This window comes from Capra hircus, chromosome 29 (genome assembly GCF_001704415.2).
Source record: "Capra hircus breed San Clemente chromosome 29, ASM170441v1, whole genome shotgun sequence".
In the NCBI taxonomy this organism is placed as follows: Eukaryota; Metazoa; Chordata; class Mammalia; order Artiodactyla; family Bovidae; genus Capra; species Capra hircus.
This window is the reverse complement of record NC_030836.1, coordinates 38,639,614-38,655,310: the sequence shown is the minus strand read 5'-3', so window position 1 is coordinate 38,655,310 and position 15,697 is coordinate 38,639,614. Positions and strand designations below refer to the sequence as shown.

General features: G+C 43.8%; 1 pseudogene; it reads left to right on the top strand.

The window, feature by feature from the left end:
- LOC102182491 lies at positions 1,574 to 11,293 on the top strand (annotated as a pseudogene).

The window sequence follows — 15,697 nt, the reverse complement described above, 5'->3', positions numbered from 1 at the left end:
CCAGCTGGATGACTCAGCTTAGCAGAGGAATGGAGATGCAGATGGGGATGAGGGGTGGTTAGGGTGTTGGGTGTGAGTGACAGTTTTCAGATGGCAAGAGATGAGTTGAGTAAGAAGCCTGTGGTCCTCCAACCACTCATTCACTGGGGACATGCCTGAATCTGCTATCTTGGGCTCCTCAAGATATCACTAAGACAGAAACTTCAAAATGGACTTTCTATGAACTTCTTCCTGGAAACCAACTTCAAACATAACAAATATAAGAAAGAAGAGTGACATGAGCCCTGTATTTCATCATTCAGCATCAATAACTACAAAACCAATATCTTAGTCCCACTGGTTGTCATAGACCGGAGACTATGCAACATCAAGGTGGTGGCCAATTGATTTCCCAGCAGAGACATTCTTGACTTGCATCAGTCTTTTTCTTTTTGTATGTTCTCACATGTGGTGGTTGAAGGGAAGGAAGGAGAGGGAGAATGAGAGAGAAACAGAGCGAGAGGCTAATCCCATCATGAGGGACCACAAGTGTGAACATAGACATTCTAGTGAACATCATGAGGGACCACAAGAGTGAACACAGATATTCTAGGAATCAGCGGACTAAGATGGACTGGAATGGATGAATTTAACTCAGATGACCATTATATCTACAACCATGGGCAGCAATCCCTTAGAAGAAATGGGGTAGACATCATACTCAATAAAAGAGTCTGAAATGCAGTACTTGGATGCAATCTCAAAAACGACAGTATGATCTCTGTTCATTTCCAAGGCAAACCATTCAATACCATGGTAATCCAAGTCTATTCCCCAATCAGTAATGCTGAAGAAGCTGAAGTTGAACAGTCCTATGAAGACCAGAAGACCTTCTAGAACTAACAGCCTAAAAGAAGACATTTTCAATAAAGGGGACTGGAATGCAAAAGTAGGAATCAAGAAACACCAGGAGTAACACACAAATTTGGCCTTGGAGTACAAAATGAAGCTGAATGTAGAGTCATAAGTCTGAATTTTAAAGTGACTTAAGTAATGTGTTGTTTTAGGTAGCTAGTCAACAACTTGATGCAATTAGATTTATTAGCCTTTGCTCTCAATTTCTTCAGTTCAGTCCTTCAGTTGTGTCTGTCTCTTTGCAATGCCATAGACTGCAGCATGCCAGGCTTCTCCATCCATTGCCAACTCCCGGAGCTTGCTCAAGCTCATGATCATCGACTTGGTGATGCCATCCAACCATCTCATCCTCTGTTTCCACTTCTCCTCATCCCTTCAATCTTTCCTAATATCAGGGTCTTTTCAATGAGTCAGCATGTTTAGTATGCATTCAGTCTCTTTTAAAATCAACCAATGTGAATTAAATTCCTCTCTGTCTCCACTGCACTCCCATCTCTATGCCAGAAACAAAAACCTTCAGAATGAAGACTGATTCCAGCACATTGCTATGGAGATTTCATTCCCAATCCTTTTTTCAGGAAAAAAAAAATAGTTTCTAACATTAAAATCAGTAGATTATACATATACATCCAAAGTGCTGATTCTTTTGAAAACATGGCCAACAGGCCTGCTTTCCAGCATGGGTGAAGTGGAGGAAAGGCTGCTCCTGGTGGTAAGGCCTGTGATGCCCAGATTCCAACAGGGCAACCTAGTCCTAGTATCATATCTCCTGCCTCTTGGGGCCATGAGTTTGTGAGAACTAGACTTCTAGCTCTCTTAAGATAAAGACTACTTTTGTCTTGATCAACTTTGACTTTGAAGCCTTTAACCCAGAGCCTAGTACACAGTTCTTCCTTGTACAGTTGCTGGATGGTATAAAATATTTTGTGGATGCATATGACATTTCTTCCAATATTGAAACCATGCAATTGAAGTACTGCTCTGTCCTAAATATGTGATGCAGACTGGCATCACAAGTGCCCCTGATGTCTGCCATTAGACCCACTACCTAAAGCCAGTTGTATGTCCCTGGGTTGCCCATTAAGTCTTCAGTTTGCTATTTGACAACTTATCCTCCTAGCATCTCCTCTCCAATGAAGACAGCAATGCATATCGCATGAAGTGGCTAGAAGATGACATGAAACCACGAGTATCGAGCATAGTCCCTAGTATCCATTTTCATGATGTTCTTAGCAGTTATTTCTCCAAGTAGGCAAGGTTTTCCATCTTCTTAGATGTACATGCAGATCAGCTTGATTGTCTAGCCAAGCTTCCAAGTAGAGATTACAGCTCAATTCTCTGTATTCTGAAAAGTTTCAAAGGCCACTCGCCAAGGACACTGATGAAGGTAAAGATTTTATCGATACCTTTGTGGGTTTTTTTTTTTTTTTTCAGATCTTTTAGTAGTCTAAAGGCGAAAACTAGGGTAAGTGAGAGCATACATAACTAGGAGGTCCTGGTCACCACTACATGCTAAGAACCCAAACTTCCCTGAATACTTGGAGCCAGGAAAGAAACATTAAGTGGGTTGTGCTCCTCGTGCTGGTGGCCTTCTCAGAATGCATAGTCAAGTAAGTATGGGGACTGTAAGTCACATCATATTCCTTTTTTGGATTTTTCTTGTCATCTGATTATTCTTCCACTCATCAGGTTTAGAAGGGAATGGAATATTTCCCTCAGAGTCTTAAGGTTCAACTCTTACTTATTGATAAGTAAGTTGCTATAGGAACTGTGGATCCCAAGCACTTGGTGCAGATTTGGGTTGCACAAATCTTGGGGACCAGTCATGTTATATGACCTTTTGAAGATGCAACTCCTTGTAACTGTTCAGTGCACAGTCTATGCGGATGTCGATGTGATCGTGTGGAATAGCACTTTTCTACATTTTATTTAACATGTCCACTTTTATCCCAGTCTATTTCAGTGTGTATATGTCTATGTCAGCATCTCTGTATCACTGTCATTTATCTCTCCATCTCTTTGGAAGTCACTGGGAGTGTATTTTTCTTTGTGTGGTTTTCTTTTAATTTTTCACTTGACTCTTACTTCTTTCTCAATCCTCTCAATTTCCCTTACTTGTTCCCTATATCTTGGATTCTTCTTTCAACTCTCTCTTCTCTTTCAACTTGGAGAAAGATACACAATTTTACCATGTTTTATATCGTACAAGCATTGTGAACACAGTCAACTCAGAAACCTCTTGCATTTCAAATTGCTCCCTTGTAAAAGAAGTTAAGAGTCCCTTTTCTACCTCCTTCCTTGAGGTTCTATGAGAAGGAATGAGTGAGATGATAACAGCAATGCTAATGGCTGTCACTGTTGAGACTTCCTATTTATCAGGTACCTTATATCCATCACTTCACTTATCCCCAAGATATTTCATTTGGAGAGTTTGCATTGTTACATTTCACCATTTTACCCAAGGGGAGACTTAGACACCACATGGTCATATGCCTTACCCAAGATTGCAGAACAGAACCTGTATTCAAATCTATGACTTTGCCATGGTATATGCATAAAATTCTGATAAAAATGTGCCTAAAAAAATGATTAGAAAATACACAGGGCCATTACAATGACAGTTATACCTTAATGCTGACAGCTAATTGTAGCATCTTCTTTGTTTTTGTCAAATGTTCAGTTAAAGAATACCTCTAAGGAGAGTGAAGACCATGAGAAATACCGTCAGTGGAAACAACATGCTGAACAGTTTCCTGAAGGAGCATGCTTACAAACTGTCCCAGATTTCTTTCGTGGCTCTAATCTAACTAGTCACACCCCGATAAACATCAGGGATGTGAGTATTTTGGGAGGATTGTGCTCCTCAGGGCCCCCTGCTGCTCTAGCCTAGCACTGGGGCTCATCTGGAGGTGTCAGGTGGGATGTTGGGGTTGGGGTTACTGCAGGAGGCAGAGACACTGGAAAACAGGGATCCGACCCAGAGAAGAGGGCACACTCATCCTCAACTTTTGGTCTTTGATTGGGCCTCGCAATTACCAGGTGGCAGTTAAACATCCATTTGTGTGTCAGAGATGTGTCATTAGTTTGAGGGTGATTGTTCCTTCTGAACTAAGTGAGCCACTCAGTGATAGATGAAAAGTGAACCATCACTGATCAAAAGGTAGAACCAACTGCAAAGCAATTGTGAATCCACAGGTAGAGGAACTCAGTTGCCACAGATGCAAGAACCCCAGCAGTAAAAAGTTACTGAACCTGTATCCTGAGTATGGCCATAAGAATCACTGGGGTTCCTGTTTTTAGATTAGAAAAAGGGCTTATTTTCTCTTCAAGATGTCTTTAAAAATGTCCATGCTAGCCTGAGAGATAGGCAAAGAGTAAATACATGTCAAATGAGAGGGTCAACTGTGTGCTGTTGATTGGATATGGTCTGAGTTTAGAGGGAGTGGCTGGGGTTGATCAAGAAAGACCTCCTGGAGAAGCGGGTGCTAAGGCTGGGTTTGAAGAGACGACAGAGCTTCTCAAATGAAGGCACTAGGACTTCCCTGGATTTCTAGCGATCCTGGAGGCCCACTGGTTATGCCTCTGGGCTTTCCATGCAGGAGGTACCACTTCAACGGTTGTTCATAGAGTCAATATCCTGCATACAATGTAGCATAGGAAAAATACATCAAATATAGATACATATGTGACCAATGTCTGTGAGTTGCATGGTGGTTAGAAAGTGATCTCAAGAGATATGTGACACCAAGAGGGAGGCATCAGTTTGGGAATAGAGGGTAGCCAGTTCTGCGCTAACCCATTCCCTCGTTCTCCCTGTAGTTGTTCTACTTGGGTAACATCACCATTGGGACACCCCCTCAGGAATTCCAGGTTGTCTTTTACACAGGCTCATCTGAGTTATGGGTGCCTTCCATCTTTTGCAACAGCTCAACCTGTTGTGAGTGCAGATACTCCCTACCCAGACCATCCTTCACTTGCCCTGCAACCCTGTTTCCACCCTTGGCACCTGATGACACTCATCGCTTGTGTCTGCAGCTAAACACATGAGGTTCAGACATGTCCAGTCTTCCACCTTTCAGCTTAGCAGGAAGACCTTCAGCATCACCTATGGATCTGGGAGAATTAAAGGATTTGTTGCTCATGACACAGTTCGGGTAACAGTGTAACAAATGCTGAGGCAGGACTGGCTATGGAGTGACCACTGCTTGCAAAACAGATGCAGGACCATCTGGCAGGACCCTTCCTAGACTAACTCTCATAGATATTGGCCATATTATCCATAGGATCATGTCTCTGGGGAGGCAGTGCCTGTGGTGACACATGAGCAAACAAATTAGCTAACCCAGAGAGTGGCTTGAGATGTGGAATTGTAGCTCCTGTGCCCATGAGCAGTTCAAGCTTCATGTTGCTGGGAGTGAGAATAAGGCATAAAAGAACCCACTTTTATATTCACCGAATGTTCCAGGCACTTTCAGGTGATAACTTGTTTAATCCTGCAACAACCTCACATAGCAGTTACTCTGATTAGCTCATGAGACATATGAGGAAACTGAGGTGCAGACAGCAAGGGCCTTGCTGAGGGCACATATGTGGTAAGTAGTAGAGTTAGGCTGGCTTTTCAGGACTGAAGTTGCTGTGGGGTGTTTCAGGACAGAATAAAACTCATCTGTGGACCTTGGGGGCAGTCAAGGGCTTCAGGTATCCATAGTGGGAAACTGGAAGCCTGAGAAGTCAAGAGGCCTGATAAATGAATTCTCACTCTAGACGACCACTGAGAATCTAATAAACCTATGGCCTGCCTCCCCTAAAATACTTAAGTTGATCACCTCTCTCTGTTGCTCCCTCATACACATTCACAGAAATATACACATATCCCCAAAAGTGAATTCCCCAGACAGTAATTTCATAGAACCCTGCAAGCAAGATTCTGTTTTTGGCTTCTGTCTTCCTGGACAGTTGCAGAATCCTCAGTACATTACAGATAATACAGTCCATTCCTGTCATTAGGTCACAGTGATGTCAAAGAGAAGGCTATCTTGCTCTCGATTGTTTTGTCTCTAGGGTGACACCTATGCCACCTGGCCTGACTCTTGGTTGCCCCACCTGGACAGAAGACACTAGGCGAATTTGACTCACCTAGGTGGTGTTTGTCAGAGAGGCAGATGTTTTAAAATGCACAGCCTCTCTCAAATGGAACCCAAATTCCTCTCCCAGCTTGATCTAACCATCTGTGGGCCACTGAAGACAGAGCCCAGCCTGAATTCTTCTCTGAAGATCTAATGGCAATGCACCCCAGCCCAGTCCTAGCCTCACTTCACATATCTATAAGTGGAAACACTCTTCTCTCTCACAGATGTGGGACCTTGTCAGTACTGACTAGCAGTTCGGTCTATGCATGGAAGAATCTGGGTTTGAGGGCATGATTTTTGATGGCGTCTTGGACTTGAGTTACCCCAACGTATCCTTCACTGGAGCCATCCCCATATTTTACAAGCTGAAGAATGAAGGTGCCATTTCTGAGCCTGTTTTTGCCTTCTACTTGAGTAAGTAAGTCTGAAATAGACAATCCTCTTCTCCAAATATGCTGTACAATGTTTTCAGGGGCACAAAAATTATAGAACTCTTGATAAAGAAGTACCCTGAGAGATAATCTAACCCAGGATAACTATGGCCTCAGGGCCCAACTAGCTTCACCCCTGGCTTTTATAAATAATATTTTATTGGACTACAACCCTACTCCTGTGCTCAAGACCAGTAACATGCTCTAGGGTGATGAGTGAGGAGGAACACTAAAGGAAGGCAACAGAAAACAAGTTGAAGGAAAAGGCATTGAGATTTGCTTATGAATTTGATAAGGAAGGAAGGAGAAGGATGGTGGATATCTTTCCTTCCTCGTTAGCATTCCACTGGGAGCCCAGGACCAGTTACCAAATTTGTAGGAGCCAGTGAAAAATGAAAATGTGGGACACAAAAATGCGGGATTCCTTGCTCAAGAAATGTTAGGCATTTCAAGACAGGGAGAGCAGAGGTGGGGTCCCTTCTGAGTGTGGGGCCCTGTGGACAGTAGAGGTCACAGGCCAGTGGTGCCAACTCTGGGTGAACTGAACCCACACCCTTAGAACTCCCAGGCCTTGATTTTCCTGAAAAATGACAAGGTGGACGATGGGAAACCAAAAACCCTTCAGCACCATGTCTTCTGAGGGTGGCTGAGCAGGTCTCTGGAGGTCCAGGGTGCCTTCAGAAGAAAAAGTGGGTGGAGCCCAGCCAAGTGATTCAGCTTCTAACCTCCTCTGTACCACTCACTAGCCAGTAACAGACCTCAGTCTGTATCTCAGTCTCTCCTAGACACTATTTCTGCATTTGTACATTGGGAGCTTATTAGGGCCTTGATGAGTGGATAAGCACAGCTCTCAGAGAGTGCTGTTGTTACTGTCCTACAAAGGTCACCCCCACACTTCTCTCTACAGAGACGAGCAGGAAGGCAGTGTGGTGATGTTTGGTGGGGTGGACCACCGCTACTACAAGGGAGAGCTCAACTGGATACCATTGATCAAAGCAAACGAGTGGATTGTACATATGGGCCGGTAAGCCTCTCCCTCTGAGGGACAGCCCAAGTGATGCTCCACTCTACATTGACACAGGCAGACACACACAAATGCATTCTCAGACACACAGTCACACAGACATATACACCACCTTCAACGACACAGACAGACACACAGGGAAATGGAAACACACAAGCAGACACATATAAACCTACACAGGGACACATAAAAACATGCATAGCTAATCAGAGACACACAAGCACACACAGAGACACATACAAACACACATACAAACAAACACACAACACATAGATACACAAAGAATCCATGGGTTCATAATCCCCATGCCTTCTGAGCAAGGCTCTGGCAAGGGTTCTAAAGGGTCCAGAGAGGTCTGTGCCGCTGGGAGAGGGCTGTACCCACTGCCCTTTGAGGTGGGGAGCATGGTTAGAGGACTCTACAGTGTGGTGAACAGAGGAATCAGGGAGAATATCTCCAGCCTGAACAGAGTTATGATAAGATGACCAACTGCCCAGGGCTACCTAAGACATAGGAAGTTCTCAGGGACAGCCCTGAGGAAATGGGGAAAACTTGTCTTAGGGAGCAGCTACCCAGCAATGGAGAGAGGTTGGCTGCAGTCTTAAGATGTGAAACCAACTAATAAAAAGGACACCCCATGTTCTTTGGCACACAGTGGGACAAGGGCTATAACAGAGAATCAGGAAGGTGGGATCCAGGAGTGACCTGAGGACAAGAAGCATAACTGATAAGATTCTGTGTGATACCCTCAAACAAAAGCTGACCTATCTTTTGGAGTTTCTGTGGCTAGTCATGTATTTCCTGGCCAAGGTCTCAAGTTCTGAACTGGTTGTAGGAGCAGTGCTGGGAGACAACCTGTCACATAGGATCCCCTCTCTCCCTCTACTATGAGAATCTGCCACCCCTGTGAATCTCCACCTTCACTCTGTATGTGACCCGGTATTTGTTCCCCATTAGATAGAGCTCTCTGCATGTTTCTTATTATTTTCTCAGTCTTCATTCATTCGCTGAACAGACAAGCATTGAGAGTCCGCTGTGTGCCAGGCACTTTAGGGAGTCAAGGAGAATAAAACTCACTCTCACATCTAAGAAGGCGGATGTACATGAAGTGACTTGCCCACATAGTGAATTGTGACTTTGGTTCATGCTAGACATGAGGAGGAGAAGGCAATGGCAACTCACACCAGTACTTTGTCTGGCAAATCCCAGGGATTGTGGAGCCTGGTGGGCTGCATTCTATGAGGTCCCACAGAGTTGTACTTGAGTGAAGTGAATTAGCAGCAGCAGCAGCAGCAGTAGCAGACATGAGGAAGGGCCTACGGAAAGTGACCAAGATAGGAGACTGATAAACACCGGAAGAAAGACTTCCTGAAAACAGTACAGTTAAGGTAGAATCTGGAAAATGAGAAGAAATTTGCTAGTCAAAGGGGAGGGGGCTTCTCTAGGAAGGAAGACCAGCTTGTGTCAAGGTACAAAAGATCCTAATGTATTCAAGTACTGCATTTGAGGATGTCAAGAAAGGAGCCGTGTCGGAGTAAAGGAAAAGAGGGCAACAGATGAAAGGCTGTTAATGAGACGGTTGGGAAGGGGGCAACTCTGGGTAGTCTCAGAGTGACCTTGATGCCCCCTTTCTTCCACTGTCTCTCAGCATCTCCATGAAAAGAAAGCTTATTGCTTGTTTTGGCAGAGGCAATGCCCTTGTGGACACCGGGTCATCAGAAATCGTAGGCCCAAGTACACTGATCAAAAACATCTTGCAGCTCATTGGTGCCAAGCCATGGGGTTCCGAGATGAAAGGTCATGCCCCAGGGTCACTCCCAGTCTCCACACACAAGACGCATCTCCAGGGCCAACCGCTCTCCCTCTCTCTCTAACAGCACTACATTTCATGTTCTGCAGTCAATAGCCTACCCTCTATTATCTTCACCATCAAAAGCAACAACTACCGAGTGCCAGGTCAAGCCTACTGAGGAGGAGACAGTACTGAGGAGACAGTACTGAGGGTTGGTTCTCACACTGGAGCTTTCAGGAACCCTTGGGCTGCTGCTGGGAGGAGCGCGCCCTCTGGAGGCCATGCCACACAATTGCAGATGCTGCTGAGCCCTGTGGCTGGGCCAGTGCCTCCCACAAAACCAATCACTTGAGAAGTAAGGGCTGTGTGGGACACTGATCTTCCTGAAATAAATATGGAGATGGCACACCATATGTCATGGTGGGAGTCACAAGGAGAGGGGAACACTAAGGTCATCAGTCCTCAAATAGTTTTAATTCTATCTGAACCCACAGGTGTACAACATGAAATTCAGCTCTAGCAGTCCCTGAAATAGGCCATGTTACAAGGAGAATGGCTGGGGACAGTCTCATTGTGATGTCCCAGAATAAGTTAACAGTCTCTGTTCCCTTCTCAAACTTTTCCTGGTTTGGTTGATAAATTACATGATCAGCCTAGTTCTCAGCTGCATCTTCTCATTGCTCCGGCCAGATGCCTCCTTTGTTAGTTGAAGTACCAGACCCCTCTGTGGGGAGGTTGGATACTAAGGTGAACAAAGGGTGCACAGTGACTGCTCAGTCCCAGCACAGGATGGAGGCTTCATGTCAGCTCCCTGCGAGAGTTCAGAGCTGGCTGATGGCCTCAGAGAAGGCTTTGAGGAAGAGAGGGAATTTCAGGAATTCTAAAAGCACAAACGCATTGAGCCATATGGATGGTTTCTTGGTTCTAGGCAAAACTGCACTGGATTCCATGCAAATGGCATCTCAAGGTGCTCTGCACTGGGGCACTGGAGACTTATGAGGGGTGATGAGGGCTATGGACTGACGAGTGGGGATGGGGAACCAGAGTACATTACCCAACCAAGCCTGGAGTGGCCAAAGAGGGTGAGTGTGGGACGAAGGAGGCTTCTCAGAGTTCCTGAGTTAAGTCTTCAAGAACGAGTTGTGGGCACTGCTCTATTTAAGATGGATAACCAACATTAAGTTACTGTGTAGCACAGGGAACTCCGCTCAGTTATATGACAGCCTGGATAGGAAGGGTGTCCTGGGGACAAGGATACCTGGATACATATGGTTGAGTTCCTTTACTGTCCACCTGAAACTCAGAATATTGTTAATCAGCTATACTCCAATACAAAAAAAGTTTTTTAAAAAAGTATGCATTGTTGGGACGCAGGAGGAGAACCAGCATTCTCTGCAGAGAAAACAAGGAGTAGGAGTCAGAAGAAAAGAAAAATGGAGTGAGGGGAAATTTGGACACAATTTTTATTTTCTAAAAATTTATACTGAAGTATGGTTAATCTTCAGTGTTGTAAGTTCTGCACACAACAATGTGACTCAGTATACACATAAAATATATTTTTTTCTTAATCTTTTTCACGTGGTTTATCACTGAATATTGAATATAGTTCCTTACACTCTACAGTAGGACTTTGTTGTTTTTCATTCCTCTGTTTCCCCAACTCCCAGTCCTCCACTCACCACACCCTTCCTCATGACAACCTCATGTCTTGGCCCTCTTTGGTTTTGGATGAACTCTCACATCCCCAGCTGCTGAGAAAACCCCTTGATACCAAAAGAAGGAAATAAAGCAAAGAATTGTGCTGGGTCTGGATTTTGGGGGAAGTCACCAGTAGCGGCTCATGGTGACTGGTGTGTGTCTCTGACTCCCCCAGGATGATAGAGGTCACTGCTTTGCCACCTTTAAAGCACATAGACTGAGTTCATCTACAGAGATCTGGATCCTGGGTGATGTCTTCCTGAGGCTGTATTACTCGGTCTTTAATCAAGGGAATGATAGAATTGGCCTGGCACAGGCAGTGTAAATGCTTGGAGTGGTTCAGGAATCAGTAAGGCTGCTTCTGACACACACTCACTCACACTTTGGGCACTCCTGCCCAGGATGCTGTGAACTGTATTTTGTGGTCTGTACACCCTAGTCTCAATAAAGAATAAAGGATTTCAGTCTTAATGGTGTGGATACAAAGTGTTGCCTCTGTTTGTGTCTGAAGTGAAGGATCTAGAACCAAGTTTGAATCAAAATAGAGAGGAGCCCTAGTCCAACTGGCTTCAAGGAAAAGGGAGAGTCATTGAAATGATTCTGGGAACCCATGATACAAGAATCAGAGCAAATACAAAGATCTCAGTGACTAGACACAAGAAATCAGAAGCCATCAATTCTCTCTCACTTTTGCTCTTACCCTTCAGTCTACATTGATGGTCTTAGCGTGACAACATTCTTCCTTAATGCTTCTACACCTAGTGAGGGATTTCAAGCTACCTGCTCTAGGTTTTTAAATCCAAAAAGTATCACTAGTAAGGAAAGAATATTGCAGACATCAGAGTTCAAGGGTGTTCTCTGAATGACCCACCTCAGCTCACAGGTACAGCCCTAGATCATCCATCCTGTCAGAGGACCTGTAGTCTTATGACTGGCTTTACATGGTCTCTGGCCCTGACTCAGCAGCACACATGATTGTCAATTTCCTCCAGAACTACATGACTGAAGCTGGGGAGAGGCAGCCCCAAGGATAGCAACTGGCAGTGGTCTAGGCCATGGAAGAGTTTGTGATGACCCACTACTCCACCACCTCCTCATTCAGAGGAGTTACAAGGGATAATGAAATAAACTCTCTTTGTCGCATCTCAGATGATCTTGCCACTAGGCTTCTCCTCCAGGGGATTTTGGGTGAGGTACTTCATGCACAGCTGGTTCCCTCTTGTTCCCACACCCCAGACACCAGCTCTCTGCAAATATGCCTGCTCTGTCCTTTACAGTCTCAATTTGTAAGTGGTGGCCATAGTGGATCCCTGAGCCATCCCCCTCCTCCAGGGTCCAGAACGCCCCTTCCTTGCCTCCAATGCTACTAGGGGGAATGCAACACATGTATCAGGGGACCCAGGCTATACAGAGCCTTCAGCCTTACTGAGCTTCCTCCAGGGGTGGAGCTACAAACTATTTGCTTGGAGCTGCCATGTTTAGGCACTTTCAAAGTGGAAGCATCCATTCTTTCCACTTGGAATCCCTCAGTAGATGCCTCAGCTGAGTCAGCAGGGGTCACATGTTGATTTCCTTTCAGATTGATTGGTTTGATCTCCTTGTTGCATAAGGGACTCTCAAGAATCTTCTCAAAGATCACAGTTCAAAAGCTCAATTCTTTGTCATTCACCCTTTATTATGGTCCCGCTAGCATATCTGTTCATGATTACTGGAAAAATCATAGCTTTGACACTAGAGACCTCTGTAGCAAAGTGAGTCTCTGCTTTTTAATACAGTGTACTGGTTTTGCATAGCCTTTCTTCCTTCCAAGGAGCAAGTGGCTTTTAATTTTGTGGCTGCAGTCAAGTTTCATAGTGGTTTTGGAGCCCAAGAAAATAAAATCTGCTACGCTTCCACTTTTCCCTCATCTATATGACATGAAGTGGTGGGACTGGATGCCATGAATGGTGAGTATCTTTTTGTGAATAGTTGTTTGAATGTTGAGTTTTAAGCCAGTCTTTGCAGCTGCTCTCCTCACCAACAGGCTCTTTAGTTATTCTTTGTTTTGTGCTATTAGGGCAATGTCATCTTCATATCTGTGGATGTTGATATTTCTCCTAGCAATCTTTATTCCAGCTTGGGATTTATGCATACCAGCATATCGAATGATATATCCTATATAGAAATATAGGACACATATATAGAAATTAAATAACCAGAGTAAGAATGTACACCTTGTCACACTTCTTTCCCCATTTTAAATATTTAAGTTGTTTTGTGTCTGATTCTAAGTTCCATTTTTTGAACCACATACATACTTTTCAGGAGACAGGTAAGGTGATCGGGTACTCCCATTTCCTTAAGAATTTTCCACAGTTTGTTGTGGTCCACAGAGTGAAAGGCTTTATCATAGTCAGTGAAGAATATGGAAATGTTTTCTGGGATTCCCTTGATTTCTCTATGATCCAATGGATATTGGCAATTTGATCTCTGGTTCCTCAAACCAGTTGGTACATCTGAAAGTTTTCAGTTCATGTAGTGTTGAAGCTTAGTTTGAAGGATTTTGAGCATTACCTTGCTAACAATTGAGATGAGCTCTATTTCATGATAGGTTGAACATTCTTTGGAATTGTCTTTCTTTTGGATTGGAATAAAAACTGACTTTTGCCAGCACTGTGGCCACTGATGAGTTTTTCAAATTTGCTGACATATTGAATGCAGCACTTTTACAGCCTCATTCTTTAGGATTTTTAAATGGCTCAGCTGGAAATCCATCACCTCTCCTATCATTGTTTCCAGTGATGCTTCCTAAGGCCCGCTTGACTTCATACTCCAGTATATCAAGCTTTACATGAGTGACCCAAGCATCATCACTCTCCTGGTCTTTATGACCATTCTTGTACAGTTCTTCTGTGCATTCTTGCCACCTCTTCTTAATCTCATCTGCTTCTATTAAGTCTTTCTGTTCTTTGTTGTGCCCATCCTTCCATAAAGTGTTCCTCTGGTAGCTCCAATTTTCCTGAAGCAATCTATAGTCTTTACAATTCTATTATATTCCTCTAATTATTACAGTGTTTACCTATGAAGACTTTCTTATAAGTCTTGCTATTCTCTGGAAGTCCACATTCCATGGGGTATATCTTTCCCTTTCTCCTTTGCCTTTCACTTCTCTTATTTTCTCAGCTGTTTTTAAGGCCTCCTGAGGCAATCCCTTTTCCTTCTCACATTTGTTTTTCTTGGGGATGGTTTTGGTGACCACCTCCTGTACATTGTTACAAACCTCCATCCATAGTTCTTCAGGCTTCAAGACCTAATCCCTTGAATTATTTGTCATCTCCACTATAAAATCATAAAGGATTTGATTTAGGTCATAGCTGAATGTTCTTGTGGTTTTCTTTACTTACTTAAATTTAAGGCTAAATACTGCTTACCTAAGCATTGTTGCCAGATCACCACCCACCACTCCCAGTGGGTGTGGAGCAAAACCACACAATTTGAGGACAGTTACCCTGGGTTTGTGGCTTTTCACATGCTTAGCTGTGTGACCTTGATCAAGTACCTTAACTTCAGTATTCTCATCTTATCAATGGGCACGATGATAATAATTTCACCTTTAGATGCATGTGTGCCTACTAAGAACAATTGGTCCTGAGAGGGCTTTCTGGGTTCCTGACTCTGGAACAAATATGAATTACCCTACCACCTGGGAAGAAGGAAGTCTTCTCTTTAGAGGTTATGGGTGCCATCCCCAAGGCTAAATATTGATTCAAGTCAAATGACATCTATCTCTGGACCCTGACCCAAAACTCTGACTGAGCCGATGCTTCTGTTTTCTGGGTCCCAACAAGAGCTAATGATTACAGGCTCAAATTGCTCCCTTCCCAGGCTTACCAGTAAGCCTTTCCTTGTCAACTACTTCTATCCTGAAATCACACTGCAAAGAGAGTTGTAAGGCTTTTCATCTCTTTTCAGTTTCCCACATCTCCAGCGTAGCAAGAAGTAGCTGTTATGGCTACTTGTCATCGCAACAGCTATGAAAACCTGTACAGTCCAATCTCAGCCTGTTAAATGAAACTGTCCCCATTTGGCCCTTCATTTTTAAATTACCTACAGTTGCCTTAGAAACCTTCCTATGCTTGCTGTTTAACGACCAAATATATGTGAACTGGATCTAGTTTTCTTTCCCAAGCATAATTCCAACCATGCAATGAAATAACCAAACATTTAGTCATCTAACTACCCACAGGAATTGACAAAAGCAAACCACCCATCCATTTCTTGCTTGCTCCAAAACAATATTGAAGTGATCTGCTGAAACAATGTGGTAGATTGGCATGTACATGCCAGAAGGGACACTTTTTCTGGATTCATTTTCCACCTAATGCAGAATGTCTACCACAAGCTTCTCCCTGCAGCAGCTGGTCACTTAATTTTTGCAGACTCATCCAACTCCAGATCCATTCGACATCCCTCAGTAAAATCTAGAGAACAAACTCAGTCAAAGCTCTCTTTCCTGCAGAAAAGAAATTTTGTTTTTTAAAAAACAATACTTGGTAACACATTCAAAATCTTGTGCACCTTGCCTTGCCTTCAAGGACCTGCACCAGATGATTGGAAACCTCCCCTTCCAACTAAGTCTTTCTCCACTCCCACCAGGACCAGAGCCTTCACTGGATCCTGTATCCTCACTGGTATCATTCAGTTGCTAAGTCATGTCTGACTCTTTGTGATTACATGTTCAGCAACAAAA